Genomic DNA, 16,152 nt, shown 5'->3' with positions numbered 1-16,152 from the left:
AACTGGAAAAATTCCCTTTGAAAACTGGCACAAGACAGGGATGCCCTCTCTCACCGCTCCTATTCAACATAGTATTGGAAGTTCTGGCTAGGGCAATCAGGCAAGAGAAAGAAATAAAGGATATTCAGTTAGGAAAAGAAGAAGTCAAATTGTCCCTGTTTGCAGATGACATGATTGTATATTTAGAAAACCCCATTGTCTCAGCCCAAAATCTCCTTAGGCTGATAAGCAACTTCAGCAAAGTCTCAGGATACAAAATTAATGTGCAAAAATCACAAGCATTCTTATACACCAGTAACAGGCAAACAAAGAGCCAAATCATGAATGAACTTCCATTCACAATTGCTTCAAAGAGAATAAAATGCCTAGGAATCCAACTTACAAGGGATGTAAAGGACTTCTTCAAGGAGAACTACAAACCACTGCTCAGTGAAATAAAAGAGGACACAAACAAATGGAAGAACATACCATGCTCGTGGATAGGAAGAATCAATATCGTGAAAATGGCCATACTGCCCAAGGTTATTTATAGATTCAATGGCATCCCCATCAAGCTACCAATGACTTTCTTCATAGAATTGGAAAAAACTGCTTTAAAGTTCATATGGAACCAAAAAAGAGCCCACATTGCCAAGACAATCCTAAGTCAAAAGGACAAAGCTGGAGGCATCACGCTACCTGACTTCAAACTATACTACAAGGCTACAGTAACCAAAACAGCATGGTACTGGTACCAAAACAGAGATATAGACCAATGGAACAGAACAGAGTCCTCAGAAATAATACCACACAACTACAGCCATCTGATATTTGACAAACCTGAGAGAAACAAGAAATGGGGAAAGGATTCCCTATTTAATAAATGGTGCTGGGAAAATTGGCTAGCCATAAGTAGAAAGCTGAAACTGGATCCTTTCCTTACTCCTTGTACGAAAGTTAATTCAAGATGGATTAGAGACTTAAATGTTAGACCTAATACCATAAAAACCCTAGAAGAAAACCTAGGTAGTACCATTCAGGACATAGGCATGGGCAAGGACTTCATGTCTAAAACACCAAAAGCAACGGCAACAAAAGCCAAAATTGACAAATGGGATCTCATTAAACTAAAGAGCTTCTGCACAGCAAAAGAAACTACCATCAGAGTGAACAGGCAAACTACAGAATGGGAGAAAATTTTTGCAATCTACCCATCTGACAAAGGGCTGATATCCAGAACCTACAAAGAACTCAAACAAATTTACAAGAAAAAAACAACCCCATCAAAAAGTGGGCAAAGGATATGAACAGACACTTCTCAAAAGAAGACATTCATACAGCCAACAGACACATGAAAAAATGCTCATCATCACTGGCCATCAGAGAAATGCAAATCAAAACCACAATGAGATACCATCTCACACCAGTTAGAATGGCAATCATTAAAAAGTCAGGAAACAACAGGTGTTGGAGAGGATGTGGAGAAATAGGAACACTTTTACACTGTTGGTGGGATTGTAAACTAGTTCAACCATTATGGAAAAGAGTGTGGCAATTGCTCAAGGATCTAGAACTAGATGTACCATATGACCCAGCCATCCCACTACTGGGTATATACCCAAAGGATTATAAATCATGCTGCTATAAAGACACATGCACACGTATGTTTATTGCGGCACTATTCACAATAGCAAAGACTTGGAATCAACCCAAATGTCCATCAGTGACAGACTGGATTAAGAAAATGTGGCACATATATACCATGGAATACTATGCAGCCATAAAAAAGGATGAGTTTGCATCCTTTGTAGGGACATGGATGCAGCTGGAAACCATCATTCTTAGCAAACTATCACAAGAACAGAAAACCAAACACCGCATGTTCTCACTCATAGGTGGGAACTGAACAATGAGATCACTTGGACTAGGGAAGGGGAACATCACACACTGGGGCCGATCATGGGGAGGGGGGAGGGGGGAGGGATTGCATTGGGAGTTATACCTGATATAAATGACGAATTGATGGGTGCTGACGAGTTGATGGGTGCAGCACACCAACAGGGCACAAGTATACATATGTAACAAACTTGCACGTTATGCACATGTACCCTAGAACTTAAAGTATAATAATAAAAAATAAAAACCAATATATAGCTTAATTTGGAAAGAACTGACACCTTAGCAACATTAATCCTTTTAATTAATGAACATGATATAGCTCTCCATTTTTAAAGGTCTTTTTAAATTTTTCTCCTCAATGTTTTATAGCTTTCAAAATATAAACCCAGTACATAGTTTGTTAGGTTCATGCATGGATATTTCATGGTTGATGTTATAAGAAATATTTAAATTTTTTTCAATTTCCAGTTATTCATTATTCATTTTACTTCATAGAGAAATAAAATTGATTTTTGTATATTAACCTTTTATGCTAAAACCATGATGAACTCACTAGCTCTAATGGATTGCTGAGGTGGTGGGGACAGTTATAGATTCTTTGGGATTTTCTACATAGATGATCATTTGGTTTGCAAATACAATTTTATTTTTTCTTTCTAATCAGTATGGTTTTTATTTCTTCTTCATGTCTTATTGCAGTGACTAGGATCTCCAGTACACTATTGAATAGGAGTGGTAAAAATGGACATCCTTTCTTTTTCCCTGATTTTATGGGGAAAGCATTCAGCCTTTACCCCATTAAATTAGCTAAGATTTTCTTTGATGCTTTTTATCACATTAAGGAAGTTCCCTTTTATTCCTTTTTTGCTGAGTGTTTTATGGATGATGAATTTTATCAAATCGATTTCTGCATTCTTAAAGACAATGAGTTTTTTTTTTCCCAGTGATAAATTATGTTGATTTTTTTGCTTGTTGAACTAACCTTCCATTACTGTGATAAATGTGATTCAGTCATGATGTATTAACCTCTGCATGTGTGTATATGTATGTGTGTATTTATATATATTTGTGTGTTTGAGTTTTTAAAGAGACAGGGTCACTCTGTTGCCCAGGCTGGAGTGCAGTGGCATGATCATAGCTCACTACATCCTGGAACTCCTGGGCTCAAGCCATCTTCTCACCTCAGCCTCCCAAACAGCTGGAAGTATAAGCACACATCACCATGCATGCCTGGCTTTTTTTTTTTTTTATGTTTTATTTTGTAGTGACAGAGTCTTGCTTGTTGCCCAGGCTGGTCTCGATCTCCTGGCCTCAAGTGATCCTCCCACCTTGGCCTCCCAAAGTACTGGGATTATAGGCCTGAGCTAGTGCACCCGGCGACATTTTGATGGATCTGATTTGCTAACATTTTGCTAGGTATTTTTGTATCTGTACTCATGAAAAGTATTGATCTGGAGTTTTTGTAATGTCTCATTTCTGGTTTTTATATCAGGTAATGCTAGGCTCATAAAGTGAGTTTGGACCTGCTGCTTCCTTTTCTATGTTCTGGAAGTTTCTGTAGAATTGGTGATGATGGTGGTGGTGGTGGTGGCAGTGGCTGCTGTTGTTGTTGTTAAAATTCAGTAGAATTCACCAGGGAGGCTATCAGGGTATGAAGTGTGTTTTTGTAGGAAAGCTTTTAGCTATGAATAATATTAGATATAAGGCTATTTCTTAGATAGATATAAGGTTATCTATTAGATATAAGGTTATTTCTTCTTGAGAGAGTTTTGGTACTTTGTCTCTCAAGTTATGTGTCCCTCTTCTAAGTTAACAAAAGTTTTAGCATAAAGTTGTTCATTATCTTATAATCTTTCAAATGTCTGTAGGATCTGTAGTGACACTCCTCTTTTAAATTCCTAAGATTGGCAATTTGTTTATTCTTCCTTTTCAGTTTCCCTCTAAACACTACTTTAGCTATATCCCACAACCTTTAATGTGTTTTGTTTTCATTTTCATCCAATTCAGAACATTTTCTAATTTCCTTTCTGATTTTCTCTTTGACTCATGGCTTATTTAGAAATGTGTTGATTAGTTTCCAAATGTTTGAGAATGTCCTAGATATCTTACTAAGTTTTAGTTTAATTTTATAATAGAAACATACTTTGTATGATTTCAGTTCCTTTAGGTTTTCTAAGGTTTGCTTATGACCCAGAATATGTACATATGCACTTGAAAATGTGTATTCTGCTCTTTGATGTAGTGCTCTATAAATATTAGGTCAAGTTGGTTGATAGGTTGGTGCAAAAGTAATCGCGGTTTTTGCCTTTGAAATAGTAATGGCAAAAACCATGATTACTTTGGCATCAACCTAATAGTATTATTCAGTTCTTCCATATACTTACTGATTTTCTACTTTTTACAATCAAGTACTAAGAAAGGAGGGTTAACGTCTTCAATTAATATTGTAGACTTGTCTGTTTATCCTTTGAGTTTTATTAGGTTTTGCTTAGTATATTTTGAAGTTCTGTTCTGTTACATACACACATTTAGGAATGGCATGTCTTCTTGATTAATTGTCCCCTTTAGCATTCCATAATTTTCCTCTTTATCCCTGAAAATGTGTCATGTTCTGAAGTGTACTTGGTCTGATATTAATAAATCTACTTCATCTTTCTTCAGTACTTACATTATACGTATTTTTTCATCCTTTACTTTCATCTATTTCTTTAAAGTATCTTTTTCATTGATAGCCTATAGTTAGGTCTTGATTTTTGACCCAGTTTATAATCTCTGCCTTTTAATCCCACTCTTTAGACTGTATCTTATGTAATTATTGATGTGGTTACATTTAAATCTGCAATCTTATCCTCATCATAACTCCTTAACATGCTAACTTGTATTTCTTGGTTTTAACTTATTTTTGTCATTTTAACTCTTTAATTTGTTCTTTACCACCCTTTTTATTATTTTTAAAATATTCATTCATTGCAAACTAGCAAAAACCTCAGAAGACTCAGAAAAGCACAAAGAATGCAATTAGAATTAGCCATAGTCCTTTAACTTTGAGACTACACGTGACTGACGTTGTAATACACACATGCACACACACACACACACACACACACACACACAATATGTTCATAAAGTACATGCTTCTTTGTAGCCTGTAGTAACACTTTCTCATGAGTTTTTTTTTAAGACTGCAGAGTATTTCTGTTACGAAAAAAATTTGAGGCCAGGCGTGGTGACTCACAACTATAATCCCAGCACTTTGGGAGGCCAAGGCAGGTGGATTACTTGAAGCCAAGAGTTTGAAACCAGCCTGGCCAACATGGTGAAACCCCATCTCTACTAAAAATACAAAAATTAGTCAGGTGTGGTGGCGCACACTTGTAATCCCAGCTATTCAGGAGGCTGAGGCAGGAGAATTGCTTGAACCCGGGAGGCGGAGGTTGCGGTGACCTGAGATCATACCACTGCACTCCAGCCTGGGCAACAAAGCGAGACTGTCTAAAAAAAAATAAAATTTTGAGACTGTAACACTGCTCCCACCCCCAAACTTGGAAGATGCCAAGAGACCAAAGAACAATTCAGACAAGTCCAGCTTGGTGAGCAGATGAGTTTATTAAGACTTACAGACGGGGCACTCCTGGGCAGCAGCAGAACAGCTCTAGAGATCCGCGCTGCTTCCCATCTCTAAGGCTGCTTTTAAGCTAATTTTCTGGCTCTTTGCCTACTGTGTGTGTGATGGGACTGTTTTCCTTGGTATGTTCCCAGATACTCACCGGGAAGTCTGGATTCTCAGGGACACCTGCTCCTCTGCTGGGCACCCTGGACTTGGATCACTGCCTTGCCTTCAGGGTTCAAGCAATGAACATATACCCTTAAACAACCTGGTGGGAGACCTGTCACGCTACATTTCTTCATACTATGATGGCTGGTTCATTTTCAATTGTATCCTATTTTGGGATATTTCTCTTTTCCTAAAGTTTTGCCATTATTATAAAATGTGCATTATTTTTCACACACCAGACTTACTTCCTTATCTTTTGGCCTCTGTCATTTTGGTTGTCAGCCTTGTTGTTGCCCCTGTGAAGGTAATGTGCCTGCTTTTCTCTGGCTGCTTTTGAGGTTTTTTCCTTTTATTCTTTAACAGTTGTAGTATGACATGCCCACATGTAGTTTTGTTTTTCTCTTTCTTGGAATTTGTAGAACTACTTGAATCTGTGGCTGGATATTTTTCATCAATTTTTTTAATCCTATCCACTTTTCTTCAAATATTGCTTTATGTCTTCTAGGATTTCAATTAGATCTATGCCAGACTTTTTTTTTTTTTAACCATACATTATATATCTTCTGTACCCTTTTCTGTATTTCTCATTTCCTTTTCTCTCTGCTTCAATATGAATATTTTCTACTGGCCTATCTTATATTTATTGAACTTCCCTTCTAAAATTCTATTAAGCTTATCTACTGAATTCTTAAATTTTTTTATGTTTTAATTATACCATCACCATTTGATTCTTTTTTGGAAAAAAAAAAAATTCCAGTTCTATTCCCTTCCTTATTACCTCAATATTTGGATTGCTTGGGGATGTTTCTGTTGTCTGTTTTTTTGTTTTGTTTTTTTCTCTCTCTCTTAGTTTTCAGTGCCTCCTGCTTTGCCTATGAATTTTTTATTGAATGTCAGACATCGTATATGCAAAATATATAGACACTCTGGGCTGGGTGCGCTGGCTCACCCCTGTAATCTCACCGCTTTGGGAGGCCAAGGTAGGAGGGATGATCGCTTCAACCCAGGAGTTGAAGACCACCCTAGGCAACAAAGCAAGACCCCGTCTCTACAAAAATAAAAATTAACTGGGCATGGTGGCGTGTGCCTGTAGTAGTCCCAGCCACTCAGAAGGCTGAGGCAGGAGGATCCCTTAAGCCCAGGAATTTGAGGCTGCAGTGAGTTAACGATTGTGCCACTGCACTCCAGCCTGGGTGGCAGATCGAGACCCTGTCTTAAAGAAGCTCTGGAGGTAATTTCTTCTAGAGAGGATATAATTTTCTGGCAGGCAGCTGGGGTACAGTTGGATCAAGGTTGATCTATTTCTACTTTGCCTTTATTCCTAGAAAACATCCCTAGGGTCTCAGCTGAGAGCCTGTGGTGTTCACCAGACCCCTTCAACCTTGGTGAGCTCTGAAATCTAACCCCTAACCCAACAAGATTGATGGAATTTTTGCTCACCTTTTTAGCCTTCCATCTGCTGCTCTCACTCCCCACCCCACCACATGTGTAGCTTTGGAGTTGACATATGCTTCAAGGGGAAATTGCATGCAGAATTATAGACTTACTTCTCTGCAGTTTCCTCTCGTCAGGGAATCTTGGTTCCTCAACTGACTTGGCAGCCCCAAACTCCAACCTCTGCTTCCCCAGCCCAGTGGTACTGCCACAATTCCCAGATGGTTTGGCCTCACTTCCTCTCACAGTTAATTGGCAGATTTCACAAGAAAAAAGAGAACCTGACTTTTCTCTAGTATCTAGCCAGTAGTCCTGGCTACACTGGCTGTTTTCTGATGCTTCAAATAATTTGTACCCCTACCCCAAGATGTCCATATCCAAATCTCAGAACCTGTGAATATATTACATCACATAGCAAAAGGGAAATAAGGGTGCAGATGGCATGAAGGTTGCTAATCAAAGGAAATTAAGATGGAGAGGTTTTCCTAGATTATCCACATGGGTCCAGTCTAATCACCTAAGCTCTTAAAAGCAGAAGAATGGGTAAGAGAGATGCAACATGAAAATGACTTGACGTTCTAGCTTTGAAGACAGAGTAAAGGAGCCACAAGCCAAGGAATGTGGTGGCCTCCTAAATGGCCCCAGCTTACAGACCATTCGAAAATGGAGACCTTGGTACTGAAGAAACAGAAACTGAGTTCTCCCAACAATCTGAATGAACAGGAAACAGATTCTTCCCTATAGCCTCCAGAAAAAGCATAGCCTGACAACACTGACTCTAGTCTAATGAGACTTACACAGGACTTCTGGCCTGTAGAACTGTAAGATAATAAATGTGTGGTATTTATGCTACTAAGTTTGTAGTAATTTGTTATGGCATCATAGAAAACTATTACACAACTGCGTTTGTGTTTGTTTTCCAGTTTCTGTAGTTGTTTGCAGTTTGAAAATCAGTCTCTCATACCTTGAGGTGTCAGTCAGGGCACAGCCACAGAATCAGCACCACTGTGTACTATGGGAGGAGGACTACAGGAATCAGACCTTATACAGTTGTCAGAAGAACTGGGAAAGTGAAAGCATAGGAAGGAAGTTGGAGGATCAGAGGGAAAAAAAATAACTAACTCATCAATGTGAGAAACAAAGAACAACCAGGTGCCAAAAGTGGCTGCAAAGTGATGGCTCGTGAGAAGGTGTGTAGGAAGCCATGCTTCTGTATAACTGCCACCTTGGCAGGCCCACCACCAACTGTCTGGCATAAGCTGGGAGCCACTGTTGGTCAACAGGCTCTTCAGTCAGAACTAAATGTAGAGTAGAAGAAAGTGAAGACAAGCTAGAACCTGTCAGCACTTCTGTGCCTTCTCTGTACCTGCAAGACTTTCAAAGATCAATAGCTGCTTCATTTCCACCCTCCACATCTACATACATTTCCCTTTTGGCCAACTCTAACTCAGAACCCTGTAGGGAAGGGGACTATGGGAAAGTAGTTTAAGTTTCACCAAGTTGGCACGCTATCAATGACTGCAGTCTGTCTACCCTTTGTCTACTTGGTACCCATACATACACCTTTTAACAATGTTTAACCTTCAAATAAAGTCGACAGCAAAATGCTTCCACCTAACATGATGCATGCTAACCCTGTCCTCCAAAAAGGATATAAGCACCTTTGTGGTCTTCTTCCCAGTAACCCATAACCCCATCTAATCTTAAGCATCATACAAATCTCACTTGAGGGGCATTACAGAGTACCTGACCACACTCCTCCAAACTGTCAAGGAAAGCCTGAGAAACTATCATAGCCAAGAGGAGCCTAAGGAGACATGATATAAATGTAGTGTGGCATCCTGGATGCAATTCTGGAGCAGAAACGAGACAATGGATTAAAACTAAGGAAATCTGAATCAAGTATGGGCTTTAAGTAATAGCATACCAGTATTTGTTCATTAATTGTGACAAAGGTATCATAATGTAAAATACTAATAATAGAGGAAAGTAGGTGTTGGGTATATGGGAACTTTGTACTGTCTTCACAATTTGGTAAATGTAAAACTGTTCTAATATAAAACGGGGTTTTTTTTTTTTTTGGTTTTTTGTTTTGTTTTTTGTTTTTTGAGATGGAGTCTCTCACTCTGTCACCCAGGCTGGAGTGCACTGGCACGATCTCAGCTTACTGCAGCCTCTGTCTCCCAGGTTCAAGTGATCATCTTGCCTCATCCTCCCAAGTAGCTGGGACTACAGGTGCATGCCACCATGCCTGGCTAATTTTTGCATTTTTAGTAGCGACGGGGTTTCACCATGTTGGCCAGGATGGTCTCAATCTCCTGACCTCATGACCCACCTGCCTTGGCCTCCCAAAGTGCTGGGATTACAGGCATGAGCCACCGCACCTGACCAAAAGTATATATTTTTTTAAATAAAAGGCTATTAAGTCCTTTATGACACATCCATTTTGGGGTGATGTTTGTTCCTCTTTTCTCTGAGTCACACTCCCCCTTTAATATCCTGTAACCTAAATACTGAGCTATATGGCTAGCCACTATAAACACATCTTCTATTTAGATAGTGAGGGAATGGAAGTGGGGGAGTAAAGAAAATTAATATCAAAAAAAATGCTGTATTCATATTAAAGTAAGAAAGAAATACAACCACTACTGTCATCATTTCTGTAACTGGTCCACTGGTCCCTGCTAGTATTTATAACTTCCGTCTTCTGTTAGCCAGTCCATATCGCCTTTACCCTTAGTAAACAACTCAGCCGATGCGCTTCCTTGCCTCATGGGGTGATCCTGCCTATTTCTGTTTCAGTTATCTTTTGCTGTGTAACAAACCACCCCAAAACTTATTTGCTTTAAGACAACATGATTTTTTTATTTCTCATGATTCTGGAATCGGGCATTTAGATGGTATTTAGCTCTTGTCCAGAGTTGCTAAAGGAGAGAAGTACACTCAGTTTGGACCCACAGGCCCAGTCTTGGCTTCTGGTCAAAACTACACCAACAATACATTTGGCCTCTTCGCCACAAGGTTTGTTTCCTCAGTGGATCTGGCACTAAGAAATTAAATCTATTCATAACTCTTGCCTGATGAGTAACTTGGATCCTAAATTCTCCCTGCCCTTAATAGCTGTGTGGTGTTTGAGAAATTGCTTTAACTTTGGGGTCTTGGATTCGTCATCTATTAAGTGGGAGCATTGAACTTCTGCTAGATGACTTTAAGACATATTTTTTTACTCCTGAAATCTGTTATTTAAGAGGGGCATTTATGGAGTGTGGATTATGGAAAAACCAGCATAGGTGGGAGTCAAAACTTTAAGAATTTATTTCAGCCTAAAATGCCTATTTTTGAAGGCAACCTAATCAAAACTTTTTAAAAATAGTTTTTAATTACAGGTTTTAAACTTTGTGTTATTTGTAATACCTTTTTAGAAGCCTGAAAATAACATTTCTCTCTGTACCAACTTTGTGCTTTTCCATTTGGTAAACACTGATTTTATTTCTCTCTGTCCCTGTAGGAGTAAACCAAGCCAATTCAGCACTTCCTGTTTACTTCCTTGTCATATGTATCATAGATGATGACAGACCTGCTCTCAAAACAAGCTTCCTTAGTTTAATTCTGCATTTTCTGCTTAGGCAACCACCCTATCAATATACTTGAACAATGAAACAATTTGGCTACTGAAGCACTGTCTCTGAATTCCTCCTTCAACTTGTCAGTGGAAAGGAAATTTCCTTGGTGGAATGGTAGGAATAGTTTTAAGTGGGGTATCATACAGTGCCTTATGGTTGAGAGTATCAAAGCATTTTCAGCTCTTAATCTTGGTATGTATGACATGGGTGAACACAAGGCTAGTAAACAACTTTATTTCCTTAGGAGATTCTCAGTGCTCTATCTGTTTTTTAAGTAAGAAGATTGAGTTTCATGTATATTGAGTGACTAAAGTGTAAGCTTAGAAATATTTTATGTTTCCATCATAGTTTATTCTGTTCAGCATAAATCATCAGAGCCAACCATAACTTAACCATTTACTAGAGCTTTCTCAGAGTCAGTTGTATTACAAGCATGTCAGACACACCTTCCTACAAGTCCCTCAAGGTCAATAGTTTAGAAATTCTGCGTTTTCCTTCCCTTCCCCACTCAACACTTATGGAAATATATGCTAATTGGAACAGAAGCTGCCTACCAAACTAACAGGGTTAGACCACTCTTAACACAAGATTAATGAGAAAGAAGTTTAAGGAAAAAATAACATTTCTCAAGCAGTAAGAAAGTACATGCCAAGTAAAAGCCAACAGTCTGCATCAGTCGGATACCAAACTCTGCTTTCCCTTGACTTTACCTAAAGGAGTTAAAGACAGGGAATCCTGTATGTCCAGCCTTGCCCCAGTCACTGTTGCCAGCCCTTCTGCTCAGTGTGGCTGGCTTCTCACCTTCCTTCTGGCCTCGGCTCAGCAGCTACCATTGTGGAAAACAAGACCACAGACTCAAGGGTTAGAACGAGACTCTACACATTGTTTACTAAGGTGACATGCCAGAAGGAATGATGAGGCGCAAACATACTGCATGTGGCCAGCTGCATTCATGACTGCCCTTTGTAGGTGTGTGATTTATATTCATAAAGTGGGATTTGGAGACAGTGAATGTTTAAAGTCACTGATATTGGCAAGAAATTAAGTTCATGAATCACTCTATGCTGTTGATGAATAACTGAACTGTGAGTACATCAAGAGCTATCAATTAGGAGTGATGCTAACATTCTTTTGGAATAGGTTTAGACAACAGTATTTGCTTAGAAGGAGAAAAGCCTAAAGATCTTATCAATTTGCAGAAACTGTAATTGGCATACTACATGACATACTTACATTATTTGGCAAGGGCAAGGGGTGCCGATTTCTCTTAGAATTGCAACCTTTTCAGGATCCAAAGGCAGCCTTCACCTATGGCACATGCTTAGCTCTTTATAAGCACCCTAAATTTTTCCAAATAAATTTTACACATTTAAAAAGTGATGATCTTTCACACCTAGTACCCAGATCTTAGTTTCTAAATATCATTCCCCACTGGTATTCAGGGTTCCTTGGAGAAATGCCTGATTCCAGAACCAGGGCAGGAAAAGATACCTGGAAAACTGAGCCTTGAATATTTTATTGCAGAAGAAAATAAGGAATTGGTCACAGAACCATGGGGACATGTGAAAAATGGAGCTGGAAGAGGCTCTTACTGGCCAAATCTGGGACAATTTGAGCATCAAAATAAATAATGATAGTACTAGTTTGTCACCCATAGAATAAAATAGATATTCATGAGTCCATGCTGTATAAATAAGTAAACAGAGGAGAAAGTGAAAGGTCTTCTTTGCAGAAGAATGCCAACTAATAAATATAGAAAAAATCATAGCATTAAAAGATCATCAGTGGTAGAGGAAGACTGATAAGAAGTGATTTATGTAGTCTCAAATTGTCTCCCCACAAATTACTGATTAATTGAAAAGGAAAAAATAGTAAAAAAGAAACCTGATGTTCTTTATTTAAATATTGTTAATTAAAATGTTTTTATTGTTTGTGTTCAAAAATAGGTAAGTACTCTTGCTTAAATTTTGTGTTTCTGCAGGCTATGCCACTAAATAAGAAATGCAAACAGGGAGAAATTCATTTGTAATAGTTGAAAGAATATCTCCAATGATGGCAAATCCTTTGATAAAATATATTTTGGTCAAATGCCTAAGACAGCTCCTTTTGTTCAGCCTCAATCTGGAAATTGTTCTTCTCTCCAAAAGCCAGAACAGGCTGACACTGTAGCATATCAGAGGCATATGGGAGCTCTCTGCTCCAAGCACTGCGGTTTAAGGGAGATGGGGAGCTACAGCATCATGTGGGCAAAGAGGTGGCCATTCCAGGATGGCACCAGAACTCCGTCTGTCCCTTTCCCAGTGAGGACCCTGGCCACCTTTATTTCCCCCTTTTGTTGTCTATATAAAACCAGAAACACGGTTTTCAGTTCCTGTGATGGTTAGGTATCTGAAGCAGGCAGGACACCAGTGTCCAGACAGGGCTGACTGGGTAAACAGGACTCATAGATAATGCTGGCTCAGCTGGGCGCCCAACCACCTGGTTATGTGATGAACTGCACTAGCATTCCAGGGAGACCGGACAGGCACCTCGAAGACTACATTCAGACGCTAAAATGCACACCCACAAAACAGCCATCTCAGACTTCTAATCTTACTTTATGACCAAACTGTAATTACATTACACCAATTACTTGAATATTACATTTTTATTACTGTTATGTCATTATGTCTACTAGGAAAAAAATATGCCTACTTTAACCAATAAAATTCTTAATGACTCATTTAAGCTGTGTCTACATGAAACCCCTGACTTAGACATTTTGGTCAAAATAATTTTTAGGGCCTGGGAGAAAAAGAGGGTTAATCTCCATCTATATGATTACCCCCAAAGCAAGAAAACTTCCATTCGTAGATGTACGGCTAGAAGTTACAAAGTTCCAGCCAAGGCTAATCCGAAAGTTATGATGATATATATATCATCATAAGATATGAGAGCTATATTTATACAGCCATCAATTCTTTATCTTCTGTTGATCAGTTAATAAAAAAGGAGAGCTGGGAACTCAGGAAACATCCATGTAGCCGTCCTCCAAATGCATAGAGGCACGCTTACATTCTTCCAGAATGTCAAGTAGGCCCAGCTGTATAAAGATTCTTTAAAGGCCATCTAAGTCAGTTTTTTGGGAGCCAGTGATTTAATTAGGACTCACTAGGGACAGTCCCCCAAATAAAGTTACTAATGTGTAGAACTTCTGTTTTAAAATCATTATAATTACATTTTACTTCATTTACCTCTTTTAAGGTAGCATCTCATTTTCTGTAGGCCAGCGACCTGCAGAGCTTATCTGAGAAATTCCAGGCAATCAGACTCGGTGCATTTTCTCAGCAGAGGGGCCTGTGACCTTAACCACCTCTCAGCTCGCCCCGAATCTATTTATCCCTTTCCCAAGCCATGCAGACTCAGACAAGCATAGGATGCTACCTGTCTCCAAAATAATTCTCTACTTTGGGAGCCAGAATTCAGACACTTGAATTTTCAGAATTTACCATACGCACTTAACTGAGTCAAAATATCCAAATTTAATCACTATTGAAAACTTTTTTCACATACATTTTACATATGCCTTTTCCTCCCAATTTTTATGCATTACACACTTTCCTACAAGAAGATGGAAGTGGGTAACAGGTTTTTCTTCCCCTAGGCTTGGTATTTGCTTTATTTAAAAAAAAAAAAATCCTTTTGACAATATATGTACTCTGTATTACTGTGTAAAATGTAATGCCTAATTCTAAAGTTATGTGCATCTGCTGGACATACACACTATTAAACATTCATGACTGCCTACAAATGTGAAAAGTATTACCAGGACTATTTTTAACATTACTTTGGCAAGACTGTTGCTGTGGAGAAAAAAATCCTATAGCATCTTAATGAGAAAACTGAATGATTCTTTGAAATGTGGTTGTGATTCCCTAACTTATTAAGTGATGATGTCACTGGTGCCGAGAAGCAAGGAACAGTGGACTCACTCATTTGCCAGCACGCTCTGGAGATACACCAGAAGGGAAATGAAACTCATCTCGAGTGCGGTTTGCACTGAGCGGCACCCTCCCCCACAGCTCGGAAGGTCACACATGTCCCTGCTCAGAACATGTCTCACACACACACTTGGTCTGTCATCTCTGTGAACCTACATCATGGAAGGGTACACTGATTGCATGTGTTTTTATGGAACTTGATCTACTTGCTGGCCTTATTTTTGTTTATTACCCACGTTTGTCTTACAGAAAAGAACCACCTTGTTTCACCTGTTGGGGAAAGAAGGGGCGTCCTCCAGCTCACCTGAGTTCCCTCAGTCACTTAATTCACAAGTGGCAGGAAGTTCAAAGAAGTCTGTCAGGACAGGAGCACAGGTCTAGTGAAGGAGGTCGTTCCTCATGCCTTCTTACTCCCCAACTGTCTTCAGACTTCCTGGTCACTCAATTTAAATCCCACTTGTCCTGTCCTAAGTGGGCACAGGCCCTATAAGAGCAAGGTGTGAGGCTGTTTGGTCCCAGGCAGCAGCAGACAGGACCCAGCAGAGTTGTACAGACTGTGCCCTACACAAAGAAACCAGGCCAGGAAGGCACTGGAGGGGGGCCTAACTTTTATTTTGGCCTTCACTCAGCCAAGAGCAAGGTCCACTCAGAGGGAGCGTTGTTTCATCATTCCCTACCTAGAGGAGGCACTTTTTCAAATTCTTCTGCCCTCCAAGGATCCATCTGGCTTGTTTGTACAAAGTCCCTGTGTGTGCTTGCAGAAGCCCTGAGGCTGGCTGGCCCTGGAGGAATCAGGATTTGTCATACTGAAGGGGCAGATTCTGCAGCCTAAATGCTGGCTGGGTCAGCAGTGAATGAATATAAATGCGGTCATTGCTTCTATGGAAAAAGTGCTACAGAATAAGGTCTTTCATCCTAGATAGCAAGTCTGGAACCTTTCAGAGTTCCAAAATCAGCCACAGCTGATTGAAAACTGAGGAAACATTTTCAGCCAGAAGCCTGCAGAACCCGTATTTAAAGAGAGAGCTATGTGTTCCATCCAAAGTAGGGGCTGGTTTAGTTCTGCACTGGGGAAAATGCAGCCTGAGGGTGGCCTAGCTGGTCTTAAATCTGCATAAAATCATGGAATCATTGAAGTTTAGAGCAGAAAGAAGCCTTGGGTCCTCTAAGATCCATCCACAACTTTCCGAGATGAGCCCAGGAACATGAAGTGCTGGTCCCCATCACCCGCAAAGGTGGTATCTTGTCAGCCACAGGAGCCTGCCACTCCCTCCACGCCCATTCTTCTCCCATCCTGATGGCTCTAGATATTTTGTGGTGGATTCTGATTTCTGGGCATGGACCCACTGGTGCTTCACTTCCTTCCACAAGTTCTTTGTGAAATACCTACCTGCCGCTAATCACTCAGTGATGTCTACCATTTGCACAGAACGACCAGTGGCTCAAATGCTCTTCACTGGTC

General features: G+C 39.7%; 1 protein-coding gene across 1 annotated transcript in view; it reads left to right on the top strand.

Moving 5' to 3' along the window:
- SUPT3H (SPT3 homolog, SAGA and STAGA complex component) overlaps positions 1-11,039 on the top strand; it is a 549,180-nt gene extending 538,141 nt beyond the window's left edge. The window contains exon 12 of the transcript XR_004056848.1: positions 10,596-11,039. The gene's annotated coding sequence lies outside the window, so the exon portion shown is untranslated. The remainder of the gene's footprint in view (positions 1-10,595) is intronic.
- The last annotated feature ends 5,113 nt before the right edge of the window (positions 11,040-16,152 follow it).

Source organism: Rhinopithecus roxellana, chromosome 4 (assembly GCF_007565055.1).
Source record: "Rhinopithecus roxellana isolate Shanxi Qingling chromosome 4, ASM756505v1, whole genome shotgun sequence".
NCBI classification, from domain to species: domain Eukaryota; kingdom Metazoa; phylum Chordata; class Mammalia; order Primates; family Cercopithecidae; genus Rhinopithecus; species Rhinopithecus roxellana.
The sequence above is the reverse complement of the archived record's forward strand: the minus strand, read 5'-3'. Positions and strand labels throughout refer to the sequence as shown.